This window comes from Meles meles, chromosome X (assembly GCF_922984935.1).
Source record: "Meles meles chromosome X, mMelMel3.1 paternal haplotype, whole genome shotgun sequence".
In the NCBI taxonomy this organism is placed as follows: Eukaryota; Metazoa; Chordata; class Mammalia; order Carnivora; family Mustelidae; genus Meles; species Meles meles.
The window spans coordinates 37396643-37411434 of NC_060087.1; the positions used below are offsets into that span (position 1 = coordinate 37396643).

Here is a 14792-nt window from a genome sequence, read left to right on the forward strand (position 1 = left end):
GTTCCTCATTTCTTTACTGGCCGAGTAATATTCCACTGCCCACGACTACCCCATTTTGTTTCTCTGTTCATCAGAAAATGGAAATTTCCATTGTTTCCATCTTTTGGCTACTGAGAACAATGCTGCTGTGAACACTGATGTCCAAGTTTTTATGTGAACATACGTTTTCAGTTCTCCTGGGTATATATCCAGGAGTAGAACTGCTGGGTTGTATGGAAACTATAACTTTTTGAGGAACTGCAAAAGTGTTTTACACAGTGGTTGCGCCACATTACATTCCCACCAGCAATGTATAGAGAGATACAATTTCTCCACATCCTTGCTAACATTTGTTATTATCCATCTTTTCAATTATGGCCATCCTGGTGTGTGTGAAGTGGTATCTCACTGTGCTTTTGATTTGTACTTCGCTAACAACTAATGATGTTGACAACCTTTTCAATGTGTTATATTGGCCATTTATAAATCTGTAGGAAAATAGTCAATGGATTTTAAATTTTATTTAATTAACTTTAAACAGCCACATCTGGCTAGTGGTTAAAGTATTAGGCAGATGGTGGGATTTAACAGCTGGTCGCTTAACTTTGTTCAAGATCAGGTGGGGCTGCCTAGGTGACTGAAGCTCTATCCCAGCTTCATGACTCTCCCAGATGGAACCAGGGAAAGGGAAACTGGTGCAAAACTTAGGAGGAGGAGACACTTGGCACAGAGCCTGGCACTTAGGAAGCTCTCAAAACTCACTGTTGATGACGGAAGCAACTGGTGTCTATGAGCACTTCTGAAGGGCTAGGAACTGTGCCTTTATACCCGCTGTCTCATTCAATCCTTATAACAATCCCATCAGGTAGATTCTACTGTCTCCATTTTACAAATGAGGAAGCGGTTTTAAACAGATCAGGTAAGACTTAGAAAGTTTTCTCAATCCAGTTTAATTGGCCATGATCTTCTAGATCTCAACCAGGGCAGCTAAGTGTTATTCAGGATTCCACCCTCATGCCCAGCACCTATGTACAATTCTGTATCCACTAACCTACCGCCGAGGGATGGTCTGAGAATGAGATGGTTTTTGAAGCAGCAAAATATTAGCACTAAATGAAAATATGAATTCCTGACTGTGTGCATAATGGGCCAACTTATATCTTTTCCAATGTGTTCAGCTACTTCCTCCTCTTTGAATTGGTTCAACAACTAGGTAACACTGACTGTGTTACTATGGACAGCCAGATGCTGTCCTAGGTATAGAGATACAGCAATGACTAGGACAGCCATGCATCCTGACCTAATGAAGCTTAAAATATATATTAAAGAAATATATGGTTTTAAAAATACAAAAGCTCCAATAAGTTTATGTCACATGGAGGCCCTGCTGCAGTGTCTATTTCATAATGAACCTTATCCCAGCGGCATTAGAACCCTTAAATGGCACTCTCTGCCTACTAAGAAATTCTGAGTCTGAACGTTATAGCTTTTAAAATGGCTCAAAATCCATGTATTTGGCAGAACTCGTCTATAAGAGTTGCTTCTAGGAAAGCAGCACCCAGCTCCCAAGCACGGCCAGCTGCCAAGAAATAAAGGGATTAAAGCTTACCTCCAGTTCCACAGGGCTGTCCGAAACTCCTATGCACATGAGGGGAGGCCAACACAGCAAGAGTCACGAGAGCATTTCTCTTGCCTAGAGAGTGATTTCCAAAGCTTTCATCACCACCCACCTCTGACCCCTGTTTCAGGTAGATAAAACAGAAATGATGAGGTTGTTCAGATGATTCGTGTAGGTGGCTATTGTCCTGACTGGGGCAATAAGGCTGCAGAACACTACTCTCTTTTTAAAAGTTTTCATTTTATTCTTTGGTATAAATAACAATTTAATTTTTGAAACAATGCATGTCCATGCTGTATTGTACAAAAAAGTAAAGCTCAAGTTCTCCTGTAGATGGGCTGCTTTTGGCAATAGACCTAAGGAACCACACTGAGGGCTGGCCTTTGCCTGACCCTCTCTCATTGTACCTTGCCTCTGGGATGAGTCAGCATGGCAAAAAGTATGAATTAAGTTGATTGGGAAAGCCTAAATAAAAGGTCTCACTCAATCGTTTCCAGTTTTAAGCTCACTATCTCCTGTGTCTCACCTGACCAAAGTATTCCACCCGAATATACCAGAAGAAATCATGGACCAAACAAACTCATCAGTGACACAGCCTGGGATCATTTGGCCAAGTCATGTTTCTTAACTTCAAACCACCACGGAATCACAGCTGCAAAAGCAATACTTTCCTTGCTTTTGCTGCTAGAGTGAATGGAGATGGTGAGAAGGCTTTTCGTTTCTTTTTTTTTTTAAGATTTTATTTATTTATGTATTTGAGAGAGAGAATGAGAGAGTTATGAGAGGGGTAGGGTCAGAGGAAGAAGCAGACTCCCTCCTGAGCAAGGAGGCTGATGTGGGACTCGATCCTGGGACTCCAGGACATGACCAGAGCCAAAGGCAGTCGCTTAATGGACTGAGCTACCCAGGTGTCCCAAGAAGGCTTTTCAAAAGCTATTACACTTCCTCCAGTGGAGTGGATAGAGTGAAAGATTCCAAGTGCATCAATAAGAACAAAATTAAAATTTGGTTCCAGTATTTCGTATGACACTGGCCACCAATTCTTCTAAAGGCAGAGAGCAAGAACAAAAGAAAATGGTAATTTAACTAAGGATAGAAATAGCCATCCTTGGTATGGGAAGGCTAATGCAACCTTGTCTAGTAAACATTCTAGGATTACCCACAATATTCGGTATTTATGTGCTCACAAACATCCTTGGGAAGTACCAGTGACTATAGCACTTCAGGCCAAGGATAAAACATTTCCACATGGGATGGCACTATTTCCATGGCTCAGAGTACACCAAATGGCTCTGAAGAATTCCTAAACTCAGCAGCCACAAGGTAGACTTTCTCTTGACAAAGTTAAAAGGCAGTAAGACCTGAGCAAAATGAAGACTATAAAAGATAATTAAGTCAGGCAACACCAGAGTGCAGGAAGAACCAAGAACATATCAGTGCAGAATCAGTGAGGAAATGTCACAGAAATGTTAAACAGGCTACTGCCGTTAGCAAACATAAAAGGAAAGGATACAGTTGTGTATTTTCATTCACAGGTCTCTAGCCACTAAATTACAGTTTGGTATCAGAAGAAGGGGTTTACAGAAATAAGAGCATCAGGTGTAAAGGCAACAAAAAAGAAATTGGTGTTTTACCTACTGATTTCAGAGATTTGCAGTTTCGTATAACGGGCAAGAAAACAATACCAAGGCTTCAACTCAAGCAAGGATCAGCAAACATTTTGTGTGAAGGACCAGAAAGTAAAAATTTTCGGTTTTGCGGGCCATGTGGTCACTGCCGCAATTACTTACCTCTGCCCTTACATGTAGTGTGAAAACATCTACACACAATATTTAAATGAATGGGCATGGCTGTATTCCCAAAAAACTATGAAAACAGATAGTGGGCCAATTTGGCCCATGCGCCATAGTTTACTAGACCCTGATGTGGAGTTCCAAATCAGTGGTTCCCTAAAATTAATGTACCTCAGGAATCCTTGGAGGGCTGTTAAAACAGATTGCTGTGCTCCACCCACCCCACCCCACCCCTGTTTCTGATCTGTAAGGCAGGCCCAGGACCTGAGAATCCGCATTTCTAACAAGTTTCCGCATGATACTGCTGCAGCTGGTCAGAATAAGGTCCATACTTTGAGAGCCACTGCTCTAGACCTTACTACTAAACAAGAAGTTCATATTTTAAGTAGCTGCCACAGTTCCCATCTGATTGGTTACAGAAATTTGTTACTTATAGTAAGTTCCAAACTTCAAAGCTCAAATAAAATTAAATAATACAGGGGCGCCTGGGTGGCTCAGTGGGTTAAAGCCTCTGCCTTCAACTCCGGTCATGATCCCAGGGTCCTGCTCAGCAGGGAGCCTGCTTTCTCCTCCTCTCTCTCTTCTCTCTGCCTACTTGTGATCTCTGTCTGTCAAATAAATAAATAAAAATTTAAAAAAATTAAATAATACAAAGAGAACAAAGGAGAAACGTACTAGTCAGGATTTTTTTTTTCTTCAGTGTAAACACTGTCCCACCAGTAAAATACACATAATTCATCCTCAAATCTCTTACTCAACATTTTCATGTAGCATGTTCTAAGTCCTATAAAGAGTTGAGAAGTGTTAAGTTCTAGAAAGAAAACGAAATACCACCAGTGTTAAAGACAAAGGTAAGCCATTCTTGCAAAATCAAACAAAATTTAATGCAACCCATTGCTAAGAAGTGCTTCATCTCAATAAAATCAAAATATGGGGGTGCCTGGGTGGCTCAGTTGGTTCAGCCTCTGCCTTCCGCTCAGGTCATGATCTCAGGGTCCTGGGATCGAGCCCCACATCGGGCTCTCTGCTCAGCAGGGAGTCTGCTTCCCCCTCTCTCTCTGCCTGCCTCTCTGCCTACTTGTGGGGTCTCTCTCTGTCAAATAAATAAATAAAATCTTTAAAAAAATCAAAATATGTAAGACAGCTTAAGACTTTTGAAGAACTGTGTCATTTTATCCTAAGAATCTAAGGAGATAGATAATACAGCATTTACTATCTTTCTTTTACAAGATGAAGAAACTGAGGAAAACAAACGAAGTGGTGATCTGTCACCATTATTTTTAAAAAAATCCTTAAAATACTATTTTTCTTGGTAAGTTCTAAGCCGCATTGATCAAATCCAACTTTTGTGTGTCTTTTCAGGACTATGTCTATGAATGCGTCTTCATGGGGAAAAACCTCATTCTAGTAACATCTTCAAGTCTATATTCACATTCATGGGCCTAGTTCTGAAGCCACTCCCACAAGTCTAACAAGAAGCCTGAACTTTAATCAGATGGCAATTTTAAGCACACTCTACCCTTAGTGTGAGCGGGTCATAGATTATGGAAGTATGGTGATCCTTTCCAGCAGTACAACAGAAATACTTGGCAATGGGAGAAATATTATTAATGGAGATAATCCAAAAAGTAGAGCAGCAAGCCTAGAATCTCCCTCTCTAGATACCCAGGCTCTTTCTGCAATGATAATAATGAAAATGTATTCATTTGAATAGATATTTACACAAATCAGTTTCACATCCATTATAAGAGGTAAATGTTTTTTAAAAAGAAGGGAAGAAAGAAGAATAACCCACAGTGCATATGGTCACTAGAGGTTTTTTCCATTCCTATTAGCACTCTTTTAAAAGTTTTATATAAGTTGATTATAATGTGAGATAATTACATTCTCACTCTAACCTGTGATCCGAATACTCCAGTAACAATTTTTTTAAATCTATATGAAACATAATTAAAGAAAGTCCTCAGTGAAAACACCTTCTTGTTTGTTTTACAAGTATCTAATTATTTTACAAGTGACTAAATTAAAGAAAAAAATATTTATTAAAAAGATCATTTCAAATTCAATGCCACGTATTACTACCAGGACAGATACCCAGTTAAGATGTTATTAAACCTAAGACGATCAGTAAATATTCTATATAAATAAAAGTAGACCATTCTGCTTTTGAGATAATGGCTCAGATGGAAGTCAGCAAAAACTTCAAACCTAAAAAAATTCAATATAAATAGTACTGTTCATGGATTATAAGAGGAAAGGGTGCCTTCTACTGTCCTCTGAAGCCAACCTAGAGAAGTATTTTCATCAAAGTAAGTGATCTAAACCGATTCCAACGTGATCATTCTTCCACCTGACAATGTAATGTGACCTAGTGGATGAAATGCCGCTCTGTAAATTTAGGGAATTTAGAGTCAGTGGCCAACTGTGTCAGAGACTGCCATCTTTAGGATCATCCTACCTCATCTTGCTCACTGTTAAAATGTGGACACTGCTGCCATAATAAAATGTGGGGAAGTTACATAAAAGAACACTATAATATTCACAAATCCTTCATATGGCTATTTCCTAAATACATATTCTGAGATTTTCCTTGTCTCCTTTCTGAAATTTCACAATTTGAACAATTAATTCACCTGTCAAATGCCCAAATGCAAAGACAAAAGCTGTGATACAAAACTCCCTCTCTTAACACAGTCTTTGGAGCTTTTCACAACACTGCAAAATTATAATCCGGAACAGTCTTGCAAACAAATTACAAAAAGCTCTAAGCACAAAGAATACTATCTTTCTGATGTACTGAAGAGGCAATGACAGTTTTTTTTTTAAAGATTTTTATTTATTTATTGACAGAGAGAGAGATCACAAGTGGGCAGATAGGCAGGCAGAGAGAGAGGAGGAAGCAGGCTCCCCGCTGAGCAGAGAGCTTGATGCAGGGCTCGATCCCAGGGTCCTGGGATCATGACCGGAGCTGAAGGTAGAGGCTTTAACCCACTGAGCCACCCAGGTGCCCTGCAATGACCGTTTTTTAAAGCTACAAAGCACTCTACGTATTGTAGGTCTATTACCACAAAATATATTAAGTAAAATGGATTTCAAACACAAAATAGAACCTGAAAAGGTTTTGTTTACAACACACATGCATGCACGCATGTACACACCCTAATTAAACAGGGACTCTATCAGGGGCTCTTTGAGAAGTCATAAAATATACATAGATGGCACATCACAACTCTCCAATTAGGGATGGAGATTTAGCTAGTGATTTTCCCCCCTAACTTTATTAAAGCTAGTGTTTTAAATAATCTTTCATATCTGAAAATTTTTAGTACATTCTCATTTCTATTTTCATCCACTCTACAGGCAATAGGCAAGCATGAAAAAAAGAATTTCTTTTAGGAACTCTACATTTATATTGCTTCTGGTGAGACAATCTTAAAAGAATTTTGATGGGTTTTTTTTCCCTTAACCGATGATTGAAAAAAAAATCCAAAAGCAGTAAAAAAAATTGAAATAAAAATAAATTTAAAACCCACAAAAAACTAAATGTATAGCATTTCCCCATGTAACAGTGAAAACAGTTCAGTGAACCAGCCTCCATGTATACATTTTTTCAGAAACAACCTACTCATTATGGGGCTACTCAGACCACTGACAGAATATCCCAATCTTGATTGTAAATAAGAACAGGAACTGGATAGTAAGCTCCAGTTTCATTTTTAATCTACAACAGGATCAGCAAATTACAGCCTGAGAGCTAAATCTAACCACCTATTTTTATAAATAAAGTTTTATTGGAACACAGCCACACTCATTTGTTTTCATATGGCTGTCTTCATGCTACAGTGGTAGAGTTGAGTAGCTGTGACAGATGCTGTAGGGCTCACAAAGCCCAAAATATTTACTATCTAGTAGTTTACAGATAGTTTGCCAACCCTTGGTCTACAACATCTAAAATTGATGGAAATCAGTATAAATAGGTCTGTGAGATAAAAGGTTAACCAATAACCATAAAATTTACTTTTATTTATGTTACAGTGTATTGAACAGACTCTACCAGCAAACTCTGATAGCGCTCACCTGATTAAAAAGCATTCTAACCCTCATACACTGCTGGTGGGAATGTAAAATGGTGCAACAGCTTTGGGAAATAGTCTGGCAGTGCCTCAAAACGTTAAGCACAGAGTTACCAGTTGACCCAGCAATTCCACTCCTACTTATTTACCCAAGAGAAGTAAAAATATATGCCCACACAAAAACCTGTACGTCAATGTCCACAGCAGGATTATTTATGATAGCCAATGGATGAAAAGCACCCAAATGGCCCATCAACTGATGAATGGATCAACAAAATTGGTATATCCACACAATGGAGTATTACTGGGTCTTAAAGATGAAATGCTGATATATTGACAACATGGATGAACTTTGAAAACATTATGCTCAAAGAAGCAGTCAAAAAAGACCACATGTGGTATGATTCCATTTACATGGAATGTGCAGAACAGGCACATCTGTAGAGCTAGAAAGTAGATCAGTTGTTACTTAGGGCTAGGGAAAGATGGGGTTGGGAGCTAACATACACAGGGTTTCTTTTGGGGGTGATAAAAATGTTTGGAAATTTCTCATGGTGATGGTTTCACAACTCTGTGAATATACTAAATCCCACTGAAATGTACACTTTACATTGGCGATTTGTATGGTATGTGAATTACATCTCAATAAAGCTGGTACCAAAAAAAAAATGTGTTCTATGAACCTGCTGAAACATCTAAAATCAGAATGTTAGAGTCTTATATTTAGGACTAGCCTTTAAAAGACAACCAGTCTCTGGTATACTAAATGACAAGCAGTAAAACAGTACTGAAGAGCAAGTGCTTAGATGGGCCATAAATACCCAGGTGTGTGTGAATCCCCACGTTGCCGCTTATTACTATTGACACTTTGCCCAGGGCAAGTTACTGATCACCCTCTTGCTTAGTTTCCTCATCGGTTAATGGGGAAAGGATGATTGCCTCAAAGGGAAGGCTGGTGGCCAAGGTTAAATTAGAAAAATATAAACAGTTTAACACTGTGTCCAGCATATAATGAACACTCAAACCATAGAATTTGAGAACCAAAAAAAGAGAAAAAAATTCCTACCGTTATCCCTAAAACCTTTAATTTTAAGCTTATTGTTCAAATTTCTTACGTAAGTTGTCTGTCACTAAACTAAAATAGGAGCTGTGAACCCAAAATTGCTCAAAAAAATAAAGCTCATTATTTTAAAAAATAAGATAAACATTTTTGAAGTTTCATAAGAGTTCTTTAATTTTCCTGACCTGTACTCCTCTACTCTATTTTCTTAATGAGGAAACAGGCATAAAAAGATGACATGAGTTACCCAAGAAGAAGACTAACAAATCATTCAAGCCTGACCTCCTCTGTAAAGATTTCCCCAACTTCCTTTTATGACTAGGTGGTCACAGTCTCTGGATTGCTCATTTAACACTCACTCCTTCAACAACTGAATACTTACTGTGTGTCAGTTGTGCGGAGGATACTAGGCGAACATGTCAGATGCAACCCTGGCTTTAACAGGACTTAATGTCTAGTTAGTTGAAGTCTGAGCCATTTGTCAACTTCTCCCATTGACAGAGAGCTCCTTGAGGCCAGAGAACTCAAGCATTTGGTGAGTAATAGGGCACCTGGCTGATTCAGTCAGTGGAGCACACCACACTTGATCTCAGTGTCGTGAGTTTGAGCCCAACGTTGGCAGTAGAGTTCACTTAAAAATAAGTTTAAAATATAAAAAAATTGATAATGGCAATTAAAATAACAACAACTATCTTTAGTCGTTTTACAAAGATCATGTTATTCAATCCTCACAACAATCCTGCAAGGCGTATAGTATCATTCTCATTTTGCAGATAAAGAAACTGAGACTCAGAGAGGTTAACTAACTTGGCTAGGGCCACACAGCTAGAAATGCATGCATAAATGAACAAATGAAGGAACTGTTAACACCACTAACAATTTTACCCACGTGATAGCAAAGAATGTTCATTTCACCATATTATTTATGTAATAGAGCCTGTGTTTAGCACTGAGAAAGTGCACATTTGGAAATTGTTGAAACTTATCTACATAGCTGCCAAAAGTAATTTGAGTATCTCAGAGACATTCTAGAAATAAAAAATACTTATGCTGCACTTTACAATCACTAATCCATGCAAATAGCTTGTGAAGTGGCCATCATTCTTTCTATAAATAAGAAGAAAATGGCCACACTGTGCCCAAAGGCTACCAGATCTGATCTTAGGGGGCTGCCTCATAAGATATAAAACAATGTCAATCCATATGTTTAGGGTAAAGTACATACCAAGGGTAAGCAGAAAAGGCTGAAAATCTATGATGTTTCCCAAAAACACAAATTAAATTCCATAAAATAGCAGTGGTATAATGGTAATCTGCATGTTTTAGCAGGGCTAGAGACCTCATAACTGCATTAATAACATCAAGAGTATTTTAATAAAACATTAGAATCTGCATATAGCTAGGCAGTTATATTTCCACTTTAGATTTAAATACACCAAGATATTCTAAACTCAGGGTTACAATTAAAAAGCCCGAAATACGACTCGACATAGTAGAGTTTGGATATTATTAAACTACACTGAGACAGACAGAGAGAGAACACAGTCATCATTCCAAACTAAGTGATTCAAATATTCAAAACAATGGTAACAAAGCAAAAAAAAAAATGTGTATTAAAAGAAATAAGAAGGGTGCCTGGGTGGCTCAGTCAATTAAGCATCTGCCTTAGGCTGAGGTCATGATCCCAGGGTCCTGGATTGAGCCCTGTGTTGGGCTCCCTGCTCAGCGGGAAGCCTGCTTCTCCCTCTCCTACTCCCCCTGCTTGTGTTCCCTCTCTTGCTGTGTCTCTCTGTCAAATAAATAAATAGCATCTTTTAAAAAAATAATAAATAAGATTGGAAAAAATAACGTGCAACAGTTCAGTGATAGAACACAGATGTTGAAATAATGTACACTTACCAAAAAATTGGCTTAAGTGCAATAAAGTAATCGTTTCTTATTGTGAATGGGTGTGCACAACTACAAAAAGCCAATGAACAAATTTAGTTGCACAGTGGGAGGTAGAGGGATGTTAACTACACTCATCCAATGGGGACCCAAAACCTTGAGACAAGGAAGGCTGCAGTTCCCTGTGGGGAAGGGATTTAAAAAATAAGAATGGTTTGACTAATATCAAGAACATAGAGTAAATGTAAAGTATATAAAATTTACCATGTCATTTCATTAAAGGCTTCCATTTAATTGAAAGTTATGAACCAAGCTGAGGAATGAAAAATACCTAATCTTAGGAAAACCAAATGGTTTTACCTAAAAGCCAGCCATCAGAATCTACAAAACACAATCATAACGAAAAAGAAATCAGCTTCCTTTTTTTTTTTACCCTAAATATGTTGGTGTTGAGGTGGATTCACAGAGAAATAGTGTATTACCAACATGCACAGAACCTTGCTTTTCAGTCACACCATGAATTGATATTTAACATTATATTCATTTTGATAGATGCTTTAAATTGCCTCTATACTATAAATAAGCCCTTTTTTTTGGATAGTCCATCACAGTGTGCTGGTATTTTACATTATTGATCGTCCCTACTTTAAAACTTCTGTGAAATCCAGCTATCCTGACTCTCCTAGCTCTGTGAGTTACACAGCAAACCACATCTCTCCAGCTCAGTCACCTGTCAAGAACTCGTTCACTCAGTTTTACTTCCCAAACCTTCACTGTCATTCCAGAACTCTCACCCAAACTCCAGTTCACCATTTCCAATGATGTCTACTTACGAATGGCTTGCACTCAACTCAAAGCTGCAATAATCTATCCATACCATGGAATACTGGGCAGCAGTTTAAGAAGAGACAAAGTTTGACAGAGATGTAGATGGATATGGAAAGGTCATCAGAGACAGTGTTTGTCAATGGAAAATTAATATTTCAGCATAGTGTACAAATATGATCCCATTCTGTTTTTTAAACAAAGACCTTCCAGAAAGATGTACAAAAACTGGACAATGGTAACCTCTGGAGAATGGGGCTATGGATGGTGGGAGAATGGAGAGAGGGGCACATATACCTCTGTATAGTCTAGATTTTAAAATTAATTTTATAATTTATTTTATAAAGACTAGTCAATTTACAAAGAGAAAGTAATAGAAAATTATTGACTCTCAACATTGCAAATAAGTATTAACTTCCTTTAAGTCAAACAAGCTTCAGAAATGAAATCTTCCTGGTGTGGATGAAGGGAGACTCTCCCTTTACTGACTTGGGTTCTATGACCAGTCATACCAGAATACCATAATGGCCAGAAGGGTGATTACATTGGACTCAGTTCAAAGAGGAATACCCAGACAAGGGGTGGCCCCAGAAGAGAAAGAAGAGAGCGGGTCCTGTCGCACCTTGAACTCTGGAGCATGAATTCAGACTGTAGAATCTGCACTGTCAGTTGCCAACTAAAAAATAAAACCCCAAATGCAAGAGCTGCACCGGCCATCAGCTCGTTGGCGGGGGTCAGGGACCTGCTCAGTAACTCACTCACTCGCCTACTTAGGTGTGCCGTGCTGGCCCCCAGCAGACAAGCTCATAGCTCCGTAGCTGCAGTTCCGCACATGGTTTTCAGAGTCAGGGAGAGTAACTGCAGGATTTGTAGCACAGGATATAGGAGCAACGACCCCGTGGAAACCACCCCACCCTACTCGGAACAAACACCCATCTCCCACACCTCATCACGTCTGGTCTGGCAAGTTAGGAGTCATTAATCAACCATTCTGTTTGTTGGGGCAGGGGTACAGAAAAGAAAAACCTGGAGAGTAAAAGGTGTAGAAAAAGTTCAAAAACAAATTGTATTTTGGATGGATGGGCAAGAGTCTATATTTCCACTGCTAAAGAATGCAGAGGCTTATCAGTTTAATAGCAAACACAGGTATCTCATTAACAAGAAAGACAAAAAGAAAAATGGGTGAAACAATGAATGGTCGTATGGAACCTCTAATGAAGGAGTGAAAAATAGAACTAGAGCATCGAACAATTAAAAATTGTTGTAAATAAACTGTGAAAATGAAGGCATGGGCCTCGCTTCAAAGAAACCCGAAGCATTTTTAACTACCACAATCGGCAGGAAATGAATGAATGGACTTCGGAACCAGTTGCAATTTCATGTGATCTCGGGCAAGTTACCCCTCGCTGAATCGCAGTGTTTTCTGTAAAACAGGTATAATCAGAGGAGATAATATATGTAAAGTGCCTAACATTAGAAGGCATAAATGTCAACTCCCCTTACGAAGTAAGCATTAAGTGATAAAAGATTTTTTGTTTTTACCTTTAAACAATCTTACGTCAAAGTTCTTTTAAACAGTGCTTCTGGCAAATTTAAAATGTGAAAACGTTTACAAAAATGCAGTAATTCAAGAACAGTCTCAGAAAGGAAGGCATACTTGCTTCTTTAATGTGTTGAGTAGACCTACAACTGGGAATGGTAAAAGACTTTTCGATTTAAAGGCAATAACCAGGAACACCATTTAAGGTGCACGAGAGGTAGTTTGCCAGGTGAAATGTTGCAGAGTCAAGGGAGAAAACAGGGGGTGGGGGTTGTGAAGTGCACATGTCAAGGACACAGAAGCAGGTCACAGTTGTAGACTGCAAGGGAGTTACAGGAAGTCTTTATAAAGATGACAGGCAAATGACACTTCAGAAACTCCAAGTCCAAAGGCATTCTGTAGAAAGCAGGCATGAAGAGACTCCGAGAAAGCCATGCACACGCAGGAAAGCTCAATTCCCTCCAAAATGGCCCCAGAAGCCAACTCCATCATCAGGAATCAACACTGCTTACCTACTCCCCAAAAGGCCGGCCACGTGCAGGCATCTACACCGTGTGAAACAGGTTTCTCTTCCATGGAACTGCAGCTAATCCCCCTTGACTTGACTCTTTCTGGGCCACCAGTGGGCTAGCTGGTGACTGTGTTTCTCCTGCGTTGCTACACGACTGTCACTCTGATCAAACACTTCTCTCATAAAACATCTACTCATTTCTGGTAAATTCCTGTTCTGTCAGGCTCACACTTTTCCAGACATTAAAAACTAATTTGCCTACAATGTCTACATAAAATTTCCAAGAAAGGTGTTCCAACATATTATAATGTTCCCCTCTGTGGTACTGGAAATCCAAATCAGTGGGCCAATCAATATATGTGCAAGCCATGTAATTAGTAAAAAGAGTAAAGCTGAATTTTTGTCATGTTAAATTACATATTTTACCAATGATTAATCCAGTGTTTGTATAAAGGCTGCATTTAACTCAATTCTCTGGTAAATGGTGTTACTGGAATTGCAAGTGTGGACGTGAAGTATATAAGCAAAATAACCACACTCTTTTAATAGAGTATATGTAGAAACACAATCCACACTGAACTGATAAATCTCTTAATATTAAATTAAGTTGCTGTAGTGGACAGCCACAGGTATTGAAGCAATCCTCGTTCTGTGTTGTTCCAAACATCAGTCACCATTTTAGCATTAGATGAGCATCATAAATCAATGCGAATCTTAAAAGACCCAAGAAATCAAAGCCAAACACAGGCTGAAACAAAATTCTGACACAACAGGGCTCAGAGACACAGCACAAAGGAGATAAAATCCACATTTTGGTCTCTTGGCTTCAATACCACCCAAAAAGCATTTGCTCTACTTTTCAAAATCTGTAAGCCTCTGAAAACCCAGTCACAAAATATTACATACATTACCTAAGTTTTAAACCAATGACTCAATCGTAGCTGCACATTAGAATTACTTAGCTTTCAAAAAATGCCAGTGTCCAGGACCCACTCCCAGAGATTCTGATTTTATTGCTCTGACACAGGGCCCTGGCATTGATCTTTTTTAAAAGCTCCCCTGGTGATTCTACTATGCAGCCAGGTGGAGATCCACTGCTTCAGACTAATACAGCCTTTTGGGATAGTAATTGCTCTGAGGTTGATAAACATGCTTTTGCCTTTTAATGAGATTTTATTAAAACTACTCAATTCATCCCATAGCTAATGAGCAACCGTTACATCGCAGGCCCTGTGTTAAGTTAACAGAGAAAGATATGTATGTTCCCTGTCCTCAAGAAGCTCCCTGTTCACTAGGCAGAGAGACTCATGAATAAGAAACCATAATTAAATATGGTAAGTGCTCTCAAGGTACAAGTAAATTCAGCATGCCTCACAAACTTGCATGTCATCCTTGAGCAGGGGTCATGCTGCATCATTCCAAGTTTAGTATACGTCCTACCAAAGCAGGAAAGTCAGAAGTTACAGGTTACCAGGAATCCTAAATACCAGGGCAAATATTCAGCCC

General features: G+C 38.9%; 1 protein-coding gene and 1 pseudogene across 13 annotated transcripts in view; both read right to left on the minus strand.

Annotated features, from left to right (window-relative positions):
* CASK (calcium/calmodulin dependent serine protein kinase) overlaps positions 1 to 14792 on the minus strand; it is a 343974-nt gene that overhangs the window by 325155 nt on the left and 4027 nt on the right. The window lies entirely within an intron of this gene.
* LOC123935699 lies at positions 14642 to 14736 on the minus strand (annotated as a pseudogene).